The sequence below is a fragment of the Silurus meridionalis genome, chromosome 17 (genome assembly GCF_014805685.1).
Source record: "Silurus meridionalis isolate SWU-2019-XX chromosome 17, ASM1480568v1, whole genome shotgun sequence".
Lineage (NCBI taxonomy): Eukaryota > Metazoa > Chordata > Actinopteri > Siluriformes > Siluridae > Silurus > Silurus meridionalis.
The window spans coordinates 2,597,189-2,617,042 of record NC_060900.1 but is presented as its reverse complement, the minus strand read 5'-3'; positions in this window follow the sequence as shown (position 1 = coordinate 2,617,042).

Here is a 19,854-nt window from a genome sequence, read left to right as displayed (position 1 = left end):
GGTTTTGATCCACGGCTTTGCGGCTGCTACTGGGTGAGATGGAGAGAGCTGGTATGACCTGCCACTGGGCTGGAGTGTCTCTGGACGTGTGTGGACGTCCGGACGTGTGTGTACGTGTGTACGTGTGGGTTTGAAGTGCATGGACGCTGCTCAACAGCGATCCTGGCACTTCAGGGCCATGATAGATCATGTGAATTAAACTGTCATCAGCATGTCACAGCGGTTAAGAGAGCAGCGAGACGAACAGGCGAGGGACGAGCTGTTTTCTTTTATCTTTTGTAGATTGTTAAATGGTATTTTTGGTCAAGAATAACTTAAAATATATACAGTGGAACCTCGATACTCATGACCTTGACACTCGCGACCTCGATAGTTCACAGCCTTTTACTAAAAGTAAAGCGGCTCGAATGTTTGGAGTAACATTACAAAACAGAGTTTGTACTAATAAATGACATAATAATGTTTGAAAAAACGAATATATTATTGTATTATTCATTTAAAGTAGTCAATAAAACATTTATGACAAGTAATTCACAATTTTTGTTAAGTTTACACTACAGTTCCCCTCCTCAAAACCTCGCCATTTTTTGTTACTCATGAGGGGTCGTAGAAAGTAATATATATAGCCCATATTACCCAACATATTTGCTAGCTAGCTAGTAGCTAGATCCATCCATGATCAATTGAAAATATCAAAGGGGTGATGATAACTAGCATGCTACCATTACAACTTTAATATGTTCAATTCATCCAGGAACTAGCTAGCTAGAAAATATTTTGGAAAAAGACATCGTTCACATCCGGACAGGATGGATGCACAGTTCCAGGGTTTAAGGTTCAAGCTAAAGTATCTGTTTGTCCACTATTTTAGTTTCCTCGCACTTCCTGTGCAACGCAATGCCATATTACAATGAAAAAACACTTCTTACTTTACTTAATGGCTTCTGTCGATATCTAGAAACTGTGTAGCTGAATGCTGTAACATGGCGGCACTGTAATCAAGGCTTCCATCTTTGATTATCCTTAGCACAGATTTTTATTATCTTCTCGGCCATTGGATGTTGACCAGACAACTAAATGTCATGTTACATAAATACAAAAGTATACTTAGTCATCTTTGGTTAAGCTACATTTCTTTTGTTCTGTATATATACAGTATATTAACCTGAGGCATTTTTGACACTCGGAGGAAACCAGAGAACCTGGATGAAGCTCACAAGAGCACTGTTAGACCATAAGGAACTCAAACAGACAGTAACCTGAGCTCCAGATCGATCCGGACCCACTTACCCTCCGCACCACCATATTCAGTTCTAGCTATATTTATAGCTGTCTGACAAACGTGTCTTCAAGCGGCGTTGTTGTGACGTTAATGTGAAAGTATGAGACGGTAATGTCACCTGATCTGAGCTGTGTGTACTCTGACTTTATGTAGTGTGTATGAGTGTGTGTATGAGTCAAGACTCTGTATGGAATCAGAATGAGAGTGTCAATGGTGGGAAGAGGACTTTCTTTCCTTCTTACTCTCTCTCTTTCTCCCACACAAAAACACAAATAATAACACACTGTTTTCCCAGAACTGGGTCGTTTCTGTGGAAACGGTTACGAATAAAACACACAGATTTGAGCAATACCTCTTGTATTTTTTTGTTTTTTCAGTGGTTTGTATTACCAGCATTCCGTTTTCGCTCTTATCGCTTAGACCTCCCTGTTTCACCTCTTGACCTCTTTATGGGTCCTCCTTTCAGCTCTTGATACTTTTTACCTTTCTCCTTTACCTTCTGTTGCACAATATCTTGCTTAGATACTTTTAGATAGTTCCTGACACGTTGTAGATTAGCTCATGGCAGCACATAGAGGCTGAAATCTGATTGTACAAAAAAATCTAACATCCACATACACTTTCTGGAAGCAGTGCAGCCAAGAGAAACGCTACGAAATGAAGAAAATAAACTGTTGGGAATAAATTAATACAATTTCATGGACCAAATATTAGATTTTAGGTTGTAAATGTAGGTCAGTGCTTCTGATAGTGTTTAGGCCAGCAGAGAAGACTTTACTGGCCCTGACCGCCTGCCACTGCTGAAATTTGTGGGGTGTACTCACTTTTGTGAGATACTGTATATGGACAGGAGTATTAGGATACCTGACTTTTCCAGCCATATGTGCTCCTTTTACAAACTGTTAGCACAAGATTGGAAGCACACAAGTGTATAGAATGTCTTTGGATGCAGTAGCTCCAGCATCATAATGTCCCTGTGAAGAAAGCAAGCTCCACTTACATGTGCATCGTTTTGGCGGACCCCCTTTTCCAGAGCGACTTAAATTTTTTACAATGAACTCTTTAACTAAGCAACTATGGGGTTAAGGACCTTGTTTAGGGGCCCGAGGGGTAGATTAGGTGGTGGTAGCTCAGTGGTTAAGGCATTGGACAATGGCTCGAAAGGTCACAGTTTCAAATCCCACCACCACCGAGCTGACACTGTTGGGCCCTTGAGCAAGTCTCTAAACCATTCCTTGCTCAGTTGTAAGTCGCTCTGGATAAGGGCATCTGCCAAATGCCATAAATGTAAATGTAGATTGGTGTGGCTGGGATTTAAAAAGCTACCATCTCTGCCAAATGTCGTACATGTCAGAAAGCCACATCCTTCAAGATATGCTTTAAACGGTTTGGAGTGGAAGATCGACTGCTATAGAGCTCTGACCTCAACCCTACTGAACATGAATGAACATGAACGCTGACTGCACCCCAGGCCTCCTCACCTCACCTTCACCAGAAGAGTGGAGGTTATTATAACAGAAACCAAGAGGACCAAGTGTGGAATGGTATGTTCACATCTTATTCTCAGGTGTCTACAAACATTTGTCCATGTTGAGTATTTATTGATCATCGAAATTACCAATGAGGTAATCCCTAAAAACACTTTTTGAAGAACCCCATGTTTTCAAACAGAGACCTTTTCAGGAAACTGTGAATCTTTAGAACTTATAATTTTTCAACATTGTCATGAATGCAGTATCATATACATAGACCCTCTGCTTTATAGGAAACCTTTTGACACATCTGAACTCATCTGTTTCCATTTAACAGCAGTTACAAACAAACTCTGTGCATAATTTTTTTAGAACATCTGGAACATCTGGTTATGGTAATGTTTTCTTTACCATTATTATTATTATTATTATTATTATTATTATTATTATTATTACAGCAGTATTTAAAAAAACGACATTGCAGCTGTTATAAAGTGTAAAAGAGACTGTAATGTGACGATACCACTGACATTCACTCACAGACAGGTGCAGACAGGAGTGTGACAGTGTGTATATGTGTGTGTGTGTGTGTGTGTGTGTGTGTGTGTGTGTGTGTGTGTGTGTGTACGCGAAATGGTGACGATCACACCATCGCTAAAATTACATGCTTATGGGAAAACTGTTATTAAACACAATTACTCACGCAGGTCTTTACTCACTTTATTCAGCTTAATATAATCAATAAATCATTCCTTCCTAAGCAGTGGAAGATTTTAAAGAGTTGAAGTTAAAGCTGGAGTTACAGTTATGTGTATGATAAATCAGTGAAGTGTATATATACTTATATATATATATATTTCTTTGTGATCCAGTTCATCCCAGAGCAGACTAATAGGATTTCGGTGGGGTGACTGGGCAGGTCGTTCCATGATAGATATCACTCTAGACGACTGTTTGCTCTCCAAATAACAATTACAGAACTCAGACGTACGCTTCAGCTCATTATCTTGTACGGTGAAGTCTGTTCCAATGAGCCACAGTCCAGATGGAATTGCATGGTGGTGAAGTGTCGAATTGCAACCATGTTGTTCAGGATTCCTTTCACTTTCCGGAATAAGTCTCGAAACTTCCCTGCTCTAAAACAACCCCAAGCTATTACGCTTCAACCTCCATGTTTGACTGTGGAGTGAAGCCGTCTGATCACATCTTCAATCCTGTTCTCCGTTTTACGCAAGTTATTTTGTTAAAGCCAAAAATGCCACAATTAGCTCATCTGTCCAAAGACCTTCTAGTCTTTCACTGTCCAATTCTTTTTGTCTTTTTGTTTTTTACCTAGTTTTGTATAGAAATAAAAGGAACATGCATGTGTTTTAAAAACAATAAAAGGGCTAGGTGAGTTCAAATTTTTTGACGAACATTTTTACACACTGCTTCGAAAAACACCACATTTTTTATGAGACTTAAAAGATTTGTAGAAAAACAGTCTTCGCCTCTTGTTTTTTCGGCTTTTAGCTGCTCAGGGATTGCTAAATTGAGCTAAATTGAGCGGGACGAAAAAAAAAAATCGTGAGAAAACAAATAAACAGAAAATGGGTGGGAAAAAACACAAGGATAATTTTGGCCCCTGGTTAACCTCAGACACCCGGAGTTATGGTTAGGATCATGTGTAAGAACCCAAACACAGACTGAGCTGTTTGTGAAACGTGATAGTGAGGAGGTGGCTCCGCTGAGCCGCAACGTTCTGAAGTGAATTTAACGACCTGCTTTAATGAAGGGAAGGGGGAAAAAAAAACCTGATAAGGGTTTCATTTAATATTTAAAAGACGATAGACTGTGGGAACGTGTAAAAGAATAAAGACGGGGTTGTGAGTGTGTGAGTGTGAAATTGGTGGAGACGTTTTACTATTGTCTGGATTCTGATTCTGAAAAAGTTTTTTACCTCAGATTTCACCAAACTGTCTGGTCAGTGTTATAGATATAACTAGAGAATATGTCTTAACATTCTAAATATTGAGAGAAGAGTTGAGACAAAAGTATTGGGACCCCTGACATTTCCAGCCATATCTGGTTCTTCTCCATACTGTCACCACATAATTAGAGGCACACAATTGTATTGGACGTCTTTGGACGCAGGAGCATGAAATTTTCCCTTCACTGGAACTACGAGACTCAAACCTGTTCCAGCATGAAAATGCCCAAATCCAGCTCCATGAACATTTGCTTTACATGGTTTGGAGTGGAAGATCTCCTGCCATAGAGCTCCAACCATATTGATCATGAATGAATGTGAATGCTGACTGCACCCCAGGCCTCCTCATCTCACATACATCAGTACCTGACTTTACTAACAGCCTTGTAGCTGAAACACACTCCGAATTCTAGTGGAGCATCATTCTAGAAGAATGGAGGGAATTATAAGGGTAAATGCAGACTAAATGTGGAATGGGATTTTCAAAAAGAAGCTCATACCGAACTTATATTTAGGTGTCCATGAACTTTTTTGTATATAGAGTAGAATTTGTTGATTCTATTTTCATTATTTTTGGTTTGTGTTGTATTATTGTTACCCAGTCATTTAATGACTTATTATTTATGCCTGTCTAGACCTCAGGAGCTTTTTATGAAGAAGATAGACGACTGATAGCTAGAAATGAAGGTGTAGTGACTCACTGTACAGCGTGTAGAGTATCGAACCCGCATGTAAAATGATTCAGAAACTCGCCGAGGTGTTGGCCGTCTGCCCGAATGTAGAGAACACCAAAGATCATACGGACTGATAAGACGGACTGAAGGCTTGTCGGTGCTTAGCAGAGCTGAGAGGCATAAAATGCTGATGTGTGAATGCAAGATTTATCACCTTCTGAGATTTGATCTTTACAGATTCTCAAGCTGCTGTAGGCAAGATCGAGATTTGATTTATCAAAGGAAATCTTTAAAGTTGTTTCTTCTACATCTACATAGAGGTCAAGTGTTTGGTTAATGTTCACAACAAACATCAATCCAATCTTTAACTGGCTCAAGCCCCAGGTTTCTTTTCTTGGCTGACAGGAATCTGATTTTCAGTGATGTTCTGCTGTTGTAGCTCCTCCACCTCAAGATTTTGTGTGTTTTGAGATGCTTTTCTGCTTACCACGGCTGTAAAGAGTAAACAGTACACCTTAGGAATGAGGAAACTGTAATGAATGGACATTGTGTGTGTGTGCGTGTGCGTGTGCGTGTGTGTGCGTGTGTGTGCGTGTGTGTGTGCGTGTGTATACAAAAGAGTTAGATTGGCACTTTTTTATGAGAGTGTATAAAACATCTCTGTGTTTAAGTGCCATTTAATTTAATTCACTTTCATTCTCTCTCTCTCTCTCTCTCTCTCTCTGTTCTGTCCTTTTTTCTTTCTTCGAATATGCTCTCTCCCTCTCCCTCTTTCCATCTGTAAAGTTTCTTTTGCTGTTTTGTGTATCCATTTGTTCTATCATTCTTTCCTCATTTTAACTCATTCATTGCTTATTCCTCCATCTCAACCTGTGTGTGTGTGTGTGTGTGTGTGTGTGTGTGTGTGTGTGTGTGTGTGTGTGTGTGTGTGTGTGTGTGGGCTTTGAAATCAGGCTTGATAATATGTCAGTGTTATTTATGTGTATGACCCAAGCGCCTCTGCTCCAACTGTAATATTGTTATTTCTGCACACTAGTCTGTATTTTTAGCCATGGTGGTCTTTTTAACATCTGTGTGTGTACTGTACATATGTGTGTGGTGTGCGTGCGTGTGTGTGTGTGTGTGTCTGATGAGGTGAGATTTACGAGGTGATGGAGTATATTTTTACAGTTCTGTCGCCGTTCACTGTCCAATGCCTGTCTGTCTTTGATGCGTCATATGTGTGTGTATGTCAGCATGCGTGTATGAATGAATATGCAGTAAAATGAGGTGTGTGAAGCCACCAAGCCAGACAAGCAAGATCTGGCAACACACTTTGGGCTGACTGAAATAAACCAGACACACACGCACACACACACACACACACACACACACACACACACACACACACACACACACACAGATGCTTAATCACCTGACTCCTAGATCACATGAGCTACATTACATGGAGACAAACGAGTGAAGTCACACCCTAGAGTTAGCATCATAATTATTGGCCCCCGCCAATATAAAATGAAAATCCTTGAATAGAATTGAAGTGTTTTTTAATGACATAATCTAACACTCGGATCATTAATATTTAAAAGAGATTAATATAATAATACATATACATTATTAATAATACAAATAATTCATATTCACAAATAATAATTAGTTATTCATAGCAATAATAATAAAATAATAACATTTAATAATAATAATATAATAAAAAGACAATAATATTATAATAAAAAAAACATAATAATAATAAAATAATAATAAACATTACTATAGTATACATATTTATAAAAACTTATTTTAAGTGAAATAATCAAATAAATTAGATTTTTTTTCCCACTTCAATCTATTTTGCCCCTGCAGTTTGATGTGGTTAAGGCTCTGGGTTACTGATCGTAAGGTTTTAAGCCTTGGTATCGCCAAGCTGCCACTCTTGGGGCCCTTGAGCAAGGCCCTTAAACCTATGTGCGCCAGGGGCACTGTATCGTGGCTGACCCTGAGCTCTGACTCCAGCTACTAACATCTCTGGGATATGTAAAGAAAGAATTTCACTGTGCTGTAATGTACATGTAAAAAGTATAAAACACCTTTCTTTATATTTCCTTCTTCCTTGAAGGTTGAATGTGTGTTTGGTATGAGAGGAATGTGTGTGAGAGAAGTGTGTACACAAAATAGTGCCAAACAGTGTACCTACTGTATAATGTGTTATATAGTCCAATGTGCAGAAAGAGAACTATAAATGAGTGCACTTGTAAACATAAACACAATGTTGTGTAAAACACCAAGAGCAGCAATCAAGAGGTTTGCAAAAAAAAACCAGCATATGCATCCTTCAGGGGTGGTCCCAGCTTCCTAACATATACGAAGAAAAGAATTTCACTGTGTTTTAATGTATATGTGACAGTACAGTTACAGTACATCAATGGTAGGTCCTCATAAGAATAATAAAACCTGATTGTGTGTGTGTTTTTTTTTTTTTATGTTTTTGTTTGTTTTTAGCAGTGTTGGTTCACCAAAACAGTCTAAAAACAGACAAAAAATATTATGCTCAAAGTATCAACATAACATTAATAAAAACATGTTTGCGGTACACCTTGTTTATCAGGTCATTGGCTGCACTCGACTTTCAAAGCACTTTTAGTATCACAATAATTGAAAATTGTCATTTTCCCATGACTGGGTAAAGCCTTTAAGCTAGCAAAATCTTCGCTAGCATCTGGTCTTATTATATGCTGGAAATGGCCATTCATGCCATTCATATCTCATGTAACTTCTTCGCTCTGTAGAATTTGAGAGGTTATTAGCAAGTTTAATCATCGCTGTAATCTAGATTCTCAGAGCAGACAAAAAGGGGGTGGGGGTGGGTGATTATATGGAGGGCTTTCTGGTCTTTTGTTGCTCTTGATTTATTCTTAAGTGTTTTTTATTTTTACAGTTATTCTCCTGATATTGATTTCAGAAATTTCAGACTATACAAATAATTCCAGAATGGAAACATTCAATTTTGAACATCCCATTCCACATTTAGTCCCCACTTGCTCTTATAATAACCTCCACTCTTTTGGGAAGATGTCCCACTAGATTTTCAGAGACGTCCTATACAATTGTGTGCCTCCAAGTTTGTGGTAACAGTTTGGGAAAGAACCACATATGGCTGGAAATGTGAGGGGTCCCGATACTTTTTTTTCTATATAGTGTATCTCCTGAGACATAGTGGCATGTAAATAATATCTGCATACACTGATTATTAGCTTCAAACCATATTTAGAATATCAAGACATATTCTCTTGTTAAAAAAGTGTATACAGCTTTTAACTATTACAGTTAGCCGGCTAGTTTGATACTATTTAACCCTCACCCTAGAATTAAAACATCCAATTTCCACATTAAGTCCCCATTTGCTTTAATAATAAACCCCACTCTTCTGGGAAGATGCTCCCAGATGTTCCCACAAAGGTGTGAGTAAAGTCAAGTACTGATGTAGGTGAGGGGATTGCTGGTTTCTGGTTTTTTTAAAGATAAAATCACAAATCTCAAAGTTGCTATATATTAATTCATTCTTGAGGTGTTTTTTTCCACAGTTATTCTCCTGATACTGAGTTGAATTGAAATCGAATTCAGAAATTTCACACAATATTAATATTTAAGATATTTCCAGAATGAAAAGCTCAATAGCTGTAATAATTTGCGAATATATTATTACATTAGATAATGAGTTGAATAAAATAAGAAATGACTTCAGATGCACACACATGAGAAGAAAAAGAAACACAAGCTGTAAAGGCATCATGAAAGTTTAATGAAACACACTTCCATTTAGAGAGATCTAAGATCTGCTGGCATGATTAAAAAAGCCTCTGTTTACATACAGGAAGTTTGTGCATGTGTGTGTGTGTGTGTGTGTGTGTGTGTGTGTGTGTGTGTGTGTTTTATGTTCCCATGTGTTTGGCACATGTTGGATTGAAGTTTTCAGTGCGTCTCTTTGGTGACTGCCATCTCTCAACGCATTCACTGGGCCCACTGACCCAGTCTCTATCTTTATGTCTCTCTCTCTCTCTCTCTCTCTCTCTCTCTGACTTTTACACACACACACACACACACACACACACACACACACACACACACACACACGGTATGTGGCACTATTTCGCTGTCTAACATCTTTATAGTCTGAGGTTTTATTACATTTAACTGATCGTCTGTCCTCGATCCTCAGGCTTACATCTGTCCCATCTGTTCCAAGAGGCAACCACACACACACACACACACACACACACACACACACACACACACACACACACAGAAAATGTTTTCAGAAAAACACAAGTGGAACATCTTCCCAGAAAAGTGGAGGTTATTATAAGAGCAAAGAGGGACTAAATGTGGAATAAGATGTTCAAAAAGAAGCACATAACGTTCTGCCTCTGGTCATGGTAGGTGTCCACAAACTTTTGGTTAAGTTAATCACTGAAAACTCGTCTCGTTCCATAAATAATATCCTAAATGTGATTCTCCTTTAGAGGAATCTTTAATGAATTAATGAGTAAACAATGTGGTTTGCTTTGTTAATAAGATGAAGCTAAATCAATGAGTGTGTATAAGGCTGCTTTGGGATACACTGGATCAACACCTGACCCTTTTGACCAATCAGATTGGAGAATTCAGCACAAGTTAATATCACATCACATATATAATCATATGAGGGATAAAAAAAAGTATGAAAAAGAAGTCATTGAAGTCTTTGAGTTTCTGTGTGTGAAAACTGCCCACTTTCTGACATGGCAGGTTTCCACACACACACACACACACACACACACACACACACACACACACACACACACACACGCACGCACAAGTTATGAGAGCTTTAATCCTAAATTTGGCTGCCAAAAACTGTCAGACTGTGTGTGTGTGTGTGTGTGTGTGTGTGTGTGTGTGTGTGTGCATGTGCAGAGTAAAAAGGTTTTTTTGTACTGGTATCGAAACCTCTGTAATTTGTTGCCAAGTTGTAGATGTGGGTCAGTGTGTATTCTCTCTCTCTCTCTCTCTCTCTCTCTCTCTCTCTCTCTCTCTCTCTCTCTCTTTTAAACACACACACACACACACACACACACACACACACACAGGCCACATTACTATGACACCTGTGCAAACATGAAGGTAGAGCCAAACTCAGAGACAGAGAGAGAGAGAGAGAGAGAGAGAGAGAGAATGCTCCATCCACATGCAGTTCATATAAAGGTCCATACATAAATAAATAAATAAATGAGGGTGTGTATGGTGGTGTGCATTTATTTTTCTTTCTCTGTCTCTGTTTCTCTTTCTCCCTGATGTTACTTCCATTCCAACGCAAAAGGAACGGACATTTTTGTTTTACATAAACTGCGATATTACAAACACACTCACATCCGCACTTCTTCACCGTGTTGTGTTTTTACAATATGACTTCTTTATTATACTACTTGTGTAAAACGCTAACAAGTCAGGTCATTTTATTTAATAGCGAGTAATTTAGCAAGGATTTCTTCGCTATGTTAACACTACAATTACACAACTTGACCAATTGAATATGTTAGTGGGAAAATTGTGTGTATATGTGTGTGTATGTGTATAAATTTCAGGTGAATTGTTTCTTTAATCAGCGCACATTTACTGGTGTGTGTGTGTGTGTGTGTGTGTGTATGGGGGTCATTGCGGGCAGCTTGATATTTTCCCTGTACTCCAATGTCCGTAAGTCACAGTCACCTCCGTTTATTTGAGCAACCGTCCCTCCGGTCTCATTAACGAGCCAGGGGAAAGGAACAATAATAAACCACTGTATGTAAACGTGCATGTGTGTGTGTGTGTGTGTGTGTGTGTGTGTGTGTGTGTGTGTGTGTGTGTGTGTGTTTGGTGAACACAGGGTCTGGGAAGTGTCCAAATGCCAGTAGCCATCCCTCTTCAAGTTAATGTGAGCCACTTATAACACTCTCACCCGCCCCTCACCCCCCCCAACATAACATTTACCAATATTTACCAGCGTGCTGAAAAGCAGAGATGTGTATGTGAGTGTGTGTGAGAGAGAAGCCATTCATATGTGGGGAAAAAAGAAAGAAAATAAAAGAAATAGAATAACGAGTAGGGCCACAAGATCCCAAGATTCCAAGATTTGGGATCTGGACAGTTGAGTGAATCCGGTTTGTGCCTGAGAAAGAGAAATCAGAACATAAACTATTTTAACAAGCTTTTACACTGCGTTTAAACATGTCTGTCTTAGTGTTGATGTATTACACACACACACACACACACACACACACACACACGCACACACACACACACACACACGTGCACACATACATACAGTATACTATATGCACACACATGCATTCAGTATATGCACACATACGTATATATGTTTACGGTATCTCACAAAAGTAAGTGCACCCCTCACATTTCAGCAACAATTTTAGTATTTTCTCAATACTCTGGAAATGAAACTTGGCTATACTTTAGAGTAGTCAATGTGCAGCTTGTAGAGCAGTACAGATTTACTGTCAAGCCATTATTATCAAGATACCTGGCAACAAAAGAGAGTGCAACTTAAGTGATAACAGTGGTATGTCGAGTAACCAAAGCCACATGTCCTATCCATGTTCATGTTTTTGTCTGCTTGACAGGACCATACAAATGTGTGTATTTTGTATTAGAGCAGTTAAAATTTGGTGCTTTAAGTATAATTCTCTCATACTGACCACTGGATGTTCAACATGGCACTTCATGGCAAAGAAGTCTATTAAGAATTGTTGCTCATCACAAAAAATCCTAGGCTATAAGAATATCGGTACCACCCTGTAACTGAGTTACAGTACAATGGCCAGGGTCATACAGAGGTTGCAGTAGCGGAAGGTCTGCTTGTCAGTGCTTAGACCATATGCCGCACACTGCAACAAATAGGTTTGCATGGCCGTCGTCCCATAATGAAGCCTACTCTTAAACTGGGTCACAAGAAAGTTAACAAACAGTTTGCTTAAGACAACCTGTCCAAGAGCATAGAATTACTAGAACCATGCCCTGTCGTCTGATAAGACTAAGATAAACTTGTTTGGCTCAGACGGTGTCAACGCCCTGGTGAGGAGAACCAAGAAAATTGTGTCTTGCCTACAGTTAAGCATGGTGGTGGTAGCATCATGGTCTGGGGCTGCATGAGTGCTACTGGTACTGGGGAGCTGCAGTTCATTTTAGGGAAACATGGATTCCAACATGTACTGTGACATTTTGAAGCAGAACATGATGTGTGATTATTTTGACACTTTTGGCTGTATGTTGAGTTATTTATGGAGAACAGTAAATCTGTACTGCTATACAAGCTGCACATTGACTCCTCTAAAATATATACAGGTTTCTTTTCCATAGTATTGTCCCTTGAGAACATATAATAAAATGGTTGCTGAAATGTGAGGGGTGTACTTACTTTTGTGTAATACAGTATATATATATATATATATATATATATATATATATATATATATATATATATATATATATATAAAAAGGTGCCTTTACCTTTGCGGTAAAAGTCTGTGGAAGGAATACATATGACTAGAAAAGTCGGGTGTCCCAATACTTTTGTCGATATAGTGTAAAAAACGCACACACGCACACTTATACTCATACATGCTCACAGATAGACAGACACACACACACACACACACACACACACACACACACACACACACACACACACACAGACACACACACAGACACACACGCTATTAGTTCTGGAGGACAGTAAACAACCTGTTTGGGTTTTGCCTCGGATTCAGAGGGAGAATAAATGAGAGGAGACTGTGTAAAGCCGAGCAGCTGTTTGCCGTCCCTTCATTTTCACCCATGTTTATGGTGGAAAAAGTTTCTGACGAGCCGCCTTCTTATTAATTTACTCGCTCTCATAAAACATTAAGCCCGTCTCTCTTTCTTTCTCTCTCTCTCTCTCTCTCTCTCTCTCTCTCTCTCTCTCTCTCTTTCTTGGCTTCTCTGCAGCAAACTCATTGCTCACAAGCTCTTTTATCACAGGAAAGCCTGATATTTCCAGGACAGAGCTGACGATGTTGCCCCTGACCAGCGAGTGTCTGGAGGAATGCTGGGAAACGACCCCTGTATGTACGATCCAAACCCAGTCCATTAGCTGACACTTGTTTAATTTTCATTGGAGCTTCTGTAGTGACAAGTTTTTAATATATTACTTATTTTTTTAAAAGAGACACACAGTTTTAGCTAATCTCATGTTAATCTCGTGTAGCAATAGAGTAGTATTGCATCCTTCATATCTCCAGAGAGTCTTTAGTTTGAACAGAGTTGCAAAGAAAATATACAACATTACGCTTCTCTCTGAAAACAGCTTGGATGTGTGGTGTGGGTGGAGCTAAAGAGTCTAGAGCACGTGCAGATTTTGCATTGGTCTTTTGCATCAGATCCGGCCATGCATATCTGATCCAGAATCGTATCCTGAGTCTGAAATTAAACATCAACTACTGCAGCATCAAAGACTAGAGAAGGAGTCTGTATAGTACTTACTGAACAAGGTCCTCCTTCCCTTAAATACAAAAACAGACTTCTTTGGAGACTTTCTTCTGGTAACCGAATTGAAGCATGGTGATGGGTGTGCTCTTGCTCTCGCTCTGGTCTGGGAAAAATCATAATTAATATAGTATACTTAAAGTAGAAATGTTATTTAATGTGCGTATTGTTGACATTTGGTCCGCTTTGAATATATGTTTTCTCGCTTTTCGTAGTTGTGAAGCAGCTTCCAAAGAGTCCAAAGAAAACATCACGACCAATCAGGTCTCAAATATTGGAACAAGTTGAGGGTAAAAACAACATGGCGGTTTGAAGAGGAAATGAGTCTTGTTAGTGAGGAAATATGAGAATTTTTACGGTACGTTCAATAGAAAACATAGAAAGATATTTAATCTGCAACACTGCGTCGACTTTCTTTCTCTAAAGCTCCAGTAAAAGTAAACGACCTCGTCATTAAACCCGTCTTCATTCCGTCTGCCACTACTGATAATAATAAACCCAGAGGTGATAAAAATGGCCGCAATCACTTTAATTAGATCGCTGTGCTTCTGACTCAGCAGTCCCTAATTCACCTGTCCAAACACACACACACACACTCACACACATACACACACACACTCACACTGAAAGCGCAAACAGAGCTGTGTTGGTTTAACAGTGTTTGAGTCAGCAGGCCTGCCGCTTTTCTCACAGCACAATCAGCTATCTGTTCTCTAAACACCTCGACACAGAGCTGGGAACAGGAAGAAAAATCAGCAACGTGAAGCTGGAGAATTGTGGGTAATTACTGTCTGTCAGGAAAAAGAACACGGTAAACAAGCAGCCATCTTGTTTTCCATGGAAGTGTGCCACGGAGTCGTTCATGTAAGGAAAATCTCCAACCATATGTGAAAACACAGAGAAACAATATATTTCACAGTTACATTTTGAATTTTATGCTAGCATGAAATTTAGCATGAATGCAGCAGCATGGCTTCTAAAAAAATTTAGACTGCAGTAGCTGATGTCATATTAAAAGATAAATAGTTTGAGGTGCAGGTTCAGGTTTGTGGGCGAGTTTACAGCTTTGAGGGAAATTGACTGAGTGCCATTGTGTGATATTTAATAAGCCTAGCAAGTCAATGGAATGGTGCCATGCAGTAAGAACATAAAGGTCCTATTTAATCCTTGAGTTGACCAGTTTCTTATTTAGTTGTGATTTTAGTGTTGTGTTAGTTTTGAGATTGTGCTTTTAGATATGGTGTTGTGTTAATAATTATTGTGCTGTGTTTTGAGGTATGATGTTGTGTTCATTAGTGTATGGTGTTGTTTTGAGGTATTGTGTTGTGTTAGTTATGGTGTGTTTTGAGGTATGGTGTTGTGTTAGTGTATGGTGTTGTATTTAAGGTATGGTGTGTTTTGAGGTATGGTGTGTTAGTGTATGGTGTTGTATTTAAGGTATGGTGTTGTGTTAGTTATGGTGTGGTTTGAGTTATGGTGTGTTAGTGTATGGTGTTGTATTTAAGGTATGGTGTTGTATTAGTTATGGTGTGTTTTGAGGTATTGTGTTGTGTTAGTTATAGTGTGTTTTGAGGTATGGTTTGTTATTAGTTATAGTATTGTTTTTTTAATCATGGTGTTGTTATTTATAGTGTTGTGTTTGAGTTATGTTGTTGTTAGTTATGGTTTTGTGTTATTAGTTATAGTGCAGTGATTTTTTTTACCCCCTGGCCATTCAGGTGTGAAAAAGCTAACAACATCATATTATAAAAGTGTGGCTCAACACAACGTGAATGATTACAAGGAGATTTCTGAGAAATATTGATTTGTCAGTTTGTGTCACTGTGATATATTTATGAGATTTACAGCAATTAGAAAATAACTAGCAGTGAACAAAATGAACCTCTGTTGTATTTTACCAGTCTAAATCTGTATAAAGTTAGCACACACACACACACACACACACACACACACACACCCATTCTCAAACGCTCATATACATGTGCCAGGTTTCAGCTGGCAGCCTGCACACAACTATTGAGCATAACGATTAATTGTCTGTTACGGCAAACAGACTCGCAAGCGATTCCCGTAGGTTCATTTATTCCGAGACACCTCACCCACTACCATCTCTGCTGTTCTGCTGAATGGGGAACACACACACTCTTGTCACTTTATAGACAATTTATAGACCATACTACTTATGAAAAATTAGTACTTATTTTGTGTGTTATTTACAGTATTTAGGCCTAATTATCTCCTATATCCATGGTTCTTAGACTTCCAGCAACCTGCCTAAAGACATCGTGACTCGTTTCCCACAGTGCGTTTTAATAGAGTTCAGGTTAACACCATCTGGCCAAGGCGGCCACCCTGGGCTTTCTGTTTATAGCTTTATGTAAAAACTCTCAGGCTGCATGAATAAAACAGCAACCGAGAACAAAAAAATTTCTGTCCCTACAACACCACACAAACACATGGCGATTTGAGCGAGCCCAGATTTTTGCGCACATATAACAAAGACCCTTTCAGGTTGCATACAGAGAGACATGGCAATGTCGACCGTTACGAAGGGATTCAAACGGAGCAAGCTAAAGGGCCTTCGAGCTCCGCGAAGCTGTTTCGTTTCACGGCTAACAGGCAATGCTGTACGTGTTTCCCATCAGCTAAAGTACGAGCAGTGAACCTGGCACAGTACAAATCCTGCTGCTGCCATGACTGATCTAAAACCCGATTTGACGACAAAAAGCTAAGCTAATAAAACAGTAAAGATCCAGCTTGCAGCTAATCCCATTTGCCTGCTATATTTTTCCAGCCTGAAAGATTACCTTGGCTCGCCGTCGTTTCAGCTGAGCTAATAAAACAATTGCCGCTTCACCGTCGTGCCAAATTACGACAGATATTTCGCCATTCAGACAGGGTCTATTATATAAGACTGACGGCTTATCCGAACATACAAAAACAGCAGTGTGTTTTCTTTGTGGTACTTCTGCACATCTTGCATAGCTAGCAATATATTCGGCAATGCAGTTAGCGTGTAACACCATTATCCCTGTGCTCTATTCAGCAGCTTTGATACGAGAAATCAAAACATTTTATTGCAATGTTTCTGTTCTAACAGGTAATTTAAAGATTGCAATCAAGGCAGTACTGACTTAAATCTATGTGAAGTTGTGGAAAAATATTCTCAGAAATCCTGTCAGAGTAGCTCAGGTTAATATCCTAGTTTAGATTGTCTCCATCTCCTGAAGTCAGCTAGCCGGATATAATTAGCAGTAATTTGCTTGGTTATTATAAACAGCTATGACTATGAATGCTTCTCAGAAATTGATAGCATTAGACGTGGAAAATGTCTGTAAATTAAATGTGGAAATTTACATAAAATCAGTTAGGTTGTGTAGTTCTGCACCAGTTAGTTTGTGTAATTCTGTGTTACTTTTTTTATTTATGTTGTCTGATGTAGCACCTTGTTCCTGGGGGAAACATTGTTTTATTTTGTTTTACTTTGTACTGTACTGAATATGGTTGGAATGACAATAAAAGCCTACTTGACTTGACTTGACTTGACTTGAGAAAGTACATGTATATAAAAATTTCTCTCATAAAACCTGTCAGATTACCATCTGTTGGTTAGTTGGCTGGAGTTAACCATCATAATTATGCCCATCTATGAATATGACTTGAAATTCCTTTCAGAAATCCTCTGAAGTTTTCTGATGTTAGTTAACTGGATGGAAATGGCATTGAAAATTAATATACATATAAAAATTTTGTCAGAAATCCTTGTCAGGTTACTTTATCTTAGCTAGCAAACTGGAATAAGCTGTGAATATGACTCAAATTAACTTATTTCACTTAGAAAGTCTCTCAATTTAGATGATGTTATAAATCGTGTACGATTAGTTGATAATATTCCAAAATAGCAAGCTTGCTGGATAGAATTAGCATTAAAACTTGTGAATGAATAATTGAAATATCTATTTTTCATAAATCCTGTCAGGTTACCTAATGCTAGCTAGCTATCTGGAGATAACTTTAAATATCATTTCCACACAGAAATCCTTTAAAGTTAGATGATGTTAGCTCACTGGCTAGCAACAGTAGTACAAATTATAGATTGATAAATTATACATGTAAAAAAGTTAGAATAGCTCATTTTAGCTATTTAGCATACGTTGTAGACAAATCAGATAGTTCATCTTAGATAGCTGGCTGGTGACATCTGTGTATATTAGTTAATACTAACTATATTAGCTTATTTTAGCTAGCTAGCTGGTCTTCTCAGTCTATATTAAATTATTTTAGGAAGCAGGCTAGTGTTAATTGTACATTGTAGATTATGGTATCTACTGTTGCTCGCTGGTGCCATCAATAATAATATTCAAAATAATATTCTACAGTAGGGTTTCTGATTAGACATAAAACAGGAGTATAACGTGTTAGTTTAAGACAATGTGAAGGTGTGTTTGCTGTGTGTGTGTGTGTGTGTGTGTGTGTACTTCAAGATGCAGAGGTTTTAATCGATAAAGTCTTTCAAACATGCGTCAAACGTGACATTTCACATAGCACACGCAACGGCCCTGATTATGTTGATTAGATCATAAATCATTTACACTTCATGCCATAATTAAACTTATCCAGCAGATCTTAGCGAGCATAAGCCACAACTTCAACACCATAAATCAGTGTAATTGCCTAAAGCCACAGGAGGTCTTGTGGTAGCTACAGCGTTGAGAAGTGAAACAGCCAGGTTTTGTGTGTGTGTGTGTGTGTGTGTGTGTGTGTGTGTGTGTGTGTGTGTTGACTGACAGTGTTTTGCTTAAGCAGGTACAGGCGTCTATCATTAACTTGCCTACAGCTTTGCCTTTCCTGATGGCTTTCGAGTTTAATGGCAATAATCCTACGGCATAAAAAACAGCAAACGCCTTGATTTCTTGCTTTCGATTAATGATTTATGGAAATGCTACATTGCATTTCTATGATTTTTTCCCCCAGTGTATTTGTAGACCCTAAATTAAAAAAAAATTCATTTTTTTTTGACAGCGCTGTGAATGTTCATATTCATCTCTCCCTCATCCACATGCACAAACATGCAGCTTTATATTTATTTTTGGCCAAGTGTACCAACCCAACCCCCTCCCCCAAACACACCTACACCCCTGTAGGTTTTGTCCAAGCAAGTGGCAGCTGCTTGAGCGTTGTGACAGTGTTGTGATGAATGTGTAGGGTAAGTGTTTTTGGCTTAGACCCAATTACAGCACTGGAGAAAGCGTCTTTTCTTCAGAGCTTTTCCAGACTGGTGCAACTTAAAGCTCAACAATCAGCTACCAGTGGTTCAGGAGAACGTTTCACTCCAACGTCCTATAATGTAATACAACCTCAAACCCACAGTGTGTAGCCTGACCACAGAAAATGAGCTGAGTTCACGTTTCTTAACAAATTGTGGGAATACTGTAGATTGTTCAATGGATAGACGTGAGCAAGATGTCAAATAAAACGTACAATTTTTGCAGCCTTCAATAGTCTCTCGTTAGGAGTTTAAAATCAGCCTTGTCTGGTTTTAAAACTTAATTTTGTTTTGGCATTATTGGGATAAAAAGGCAAGAATATGACCTTAAAATCAGATCTTTTTCAACAAACTGGAGTCAGAAGACGTTGGAAAAAATATTACGGCTTTTCTAAGAAAGTAAATATCCAAACAGTTTTAAGCGAAAACCAGATGTAATAGAGTTTATATTGCCGCTTAAGGAATATGCTTTTTTGAAATATACATTTTTTTTCTCTAAAATGTAAACTATTATTTGTAATTTTCTACAAAGTGAAGAATCTATCAAAGTTGTTTCTGATAGACAAACCAAGATGTGCATAAGGTGTCTAATGAACTACTCCTTTCCTGTACTTGAATAAATGCACAGATCTTCTATT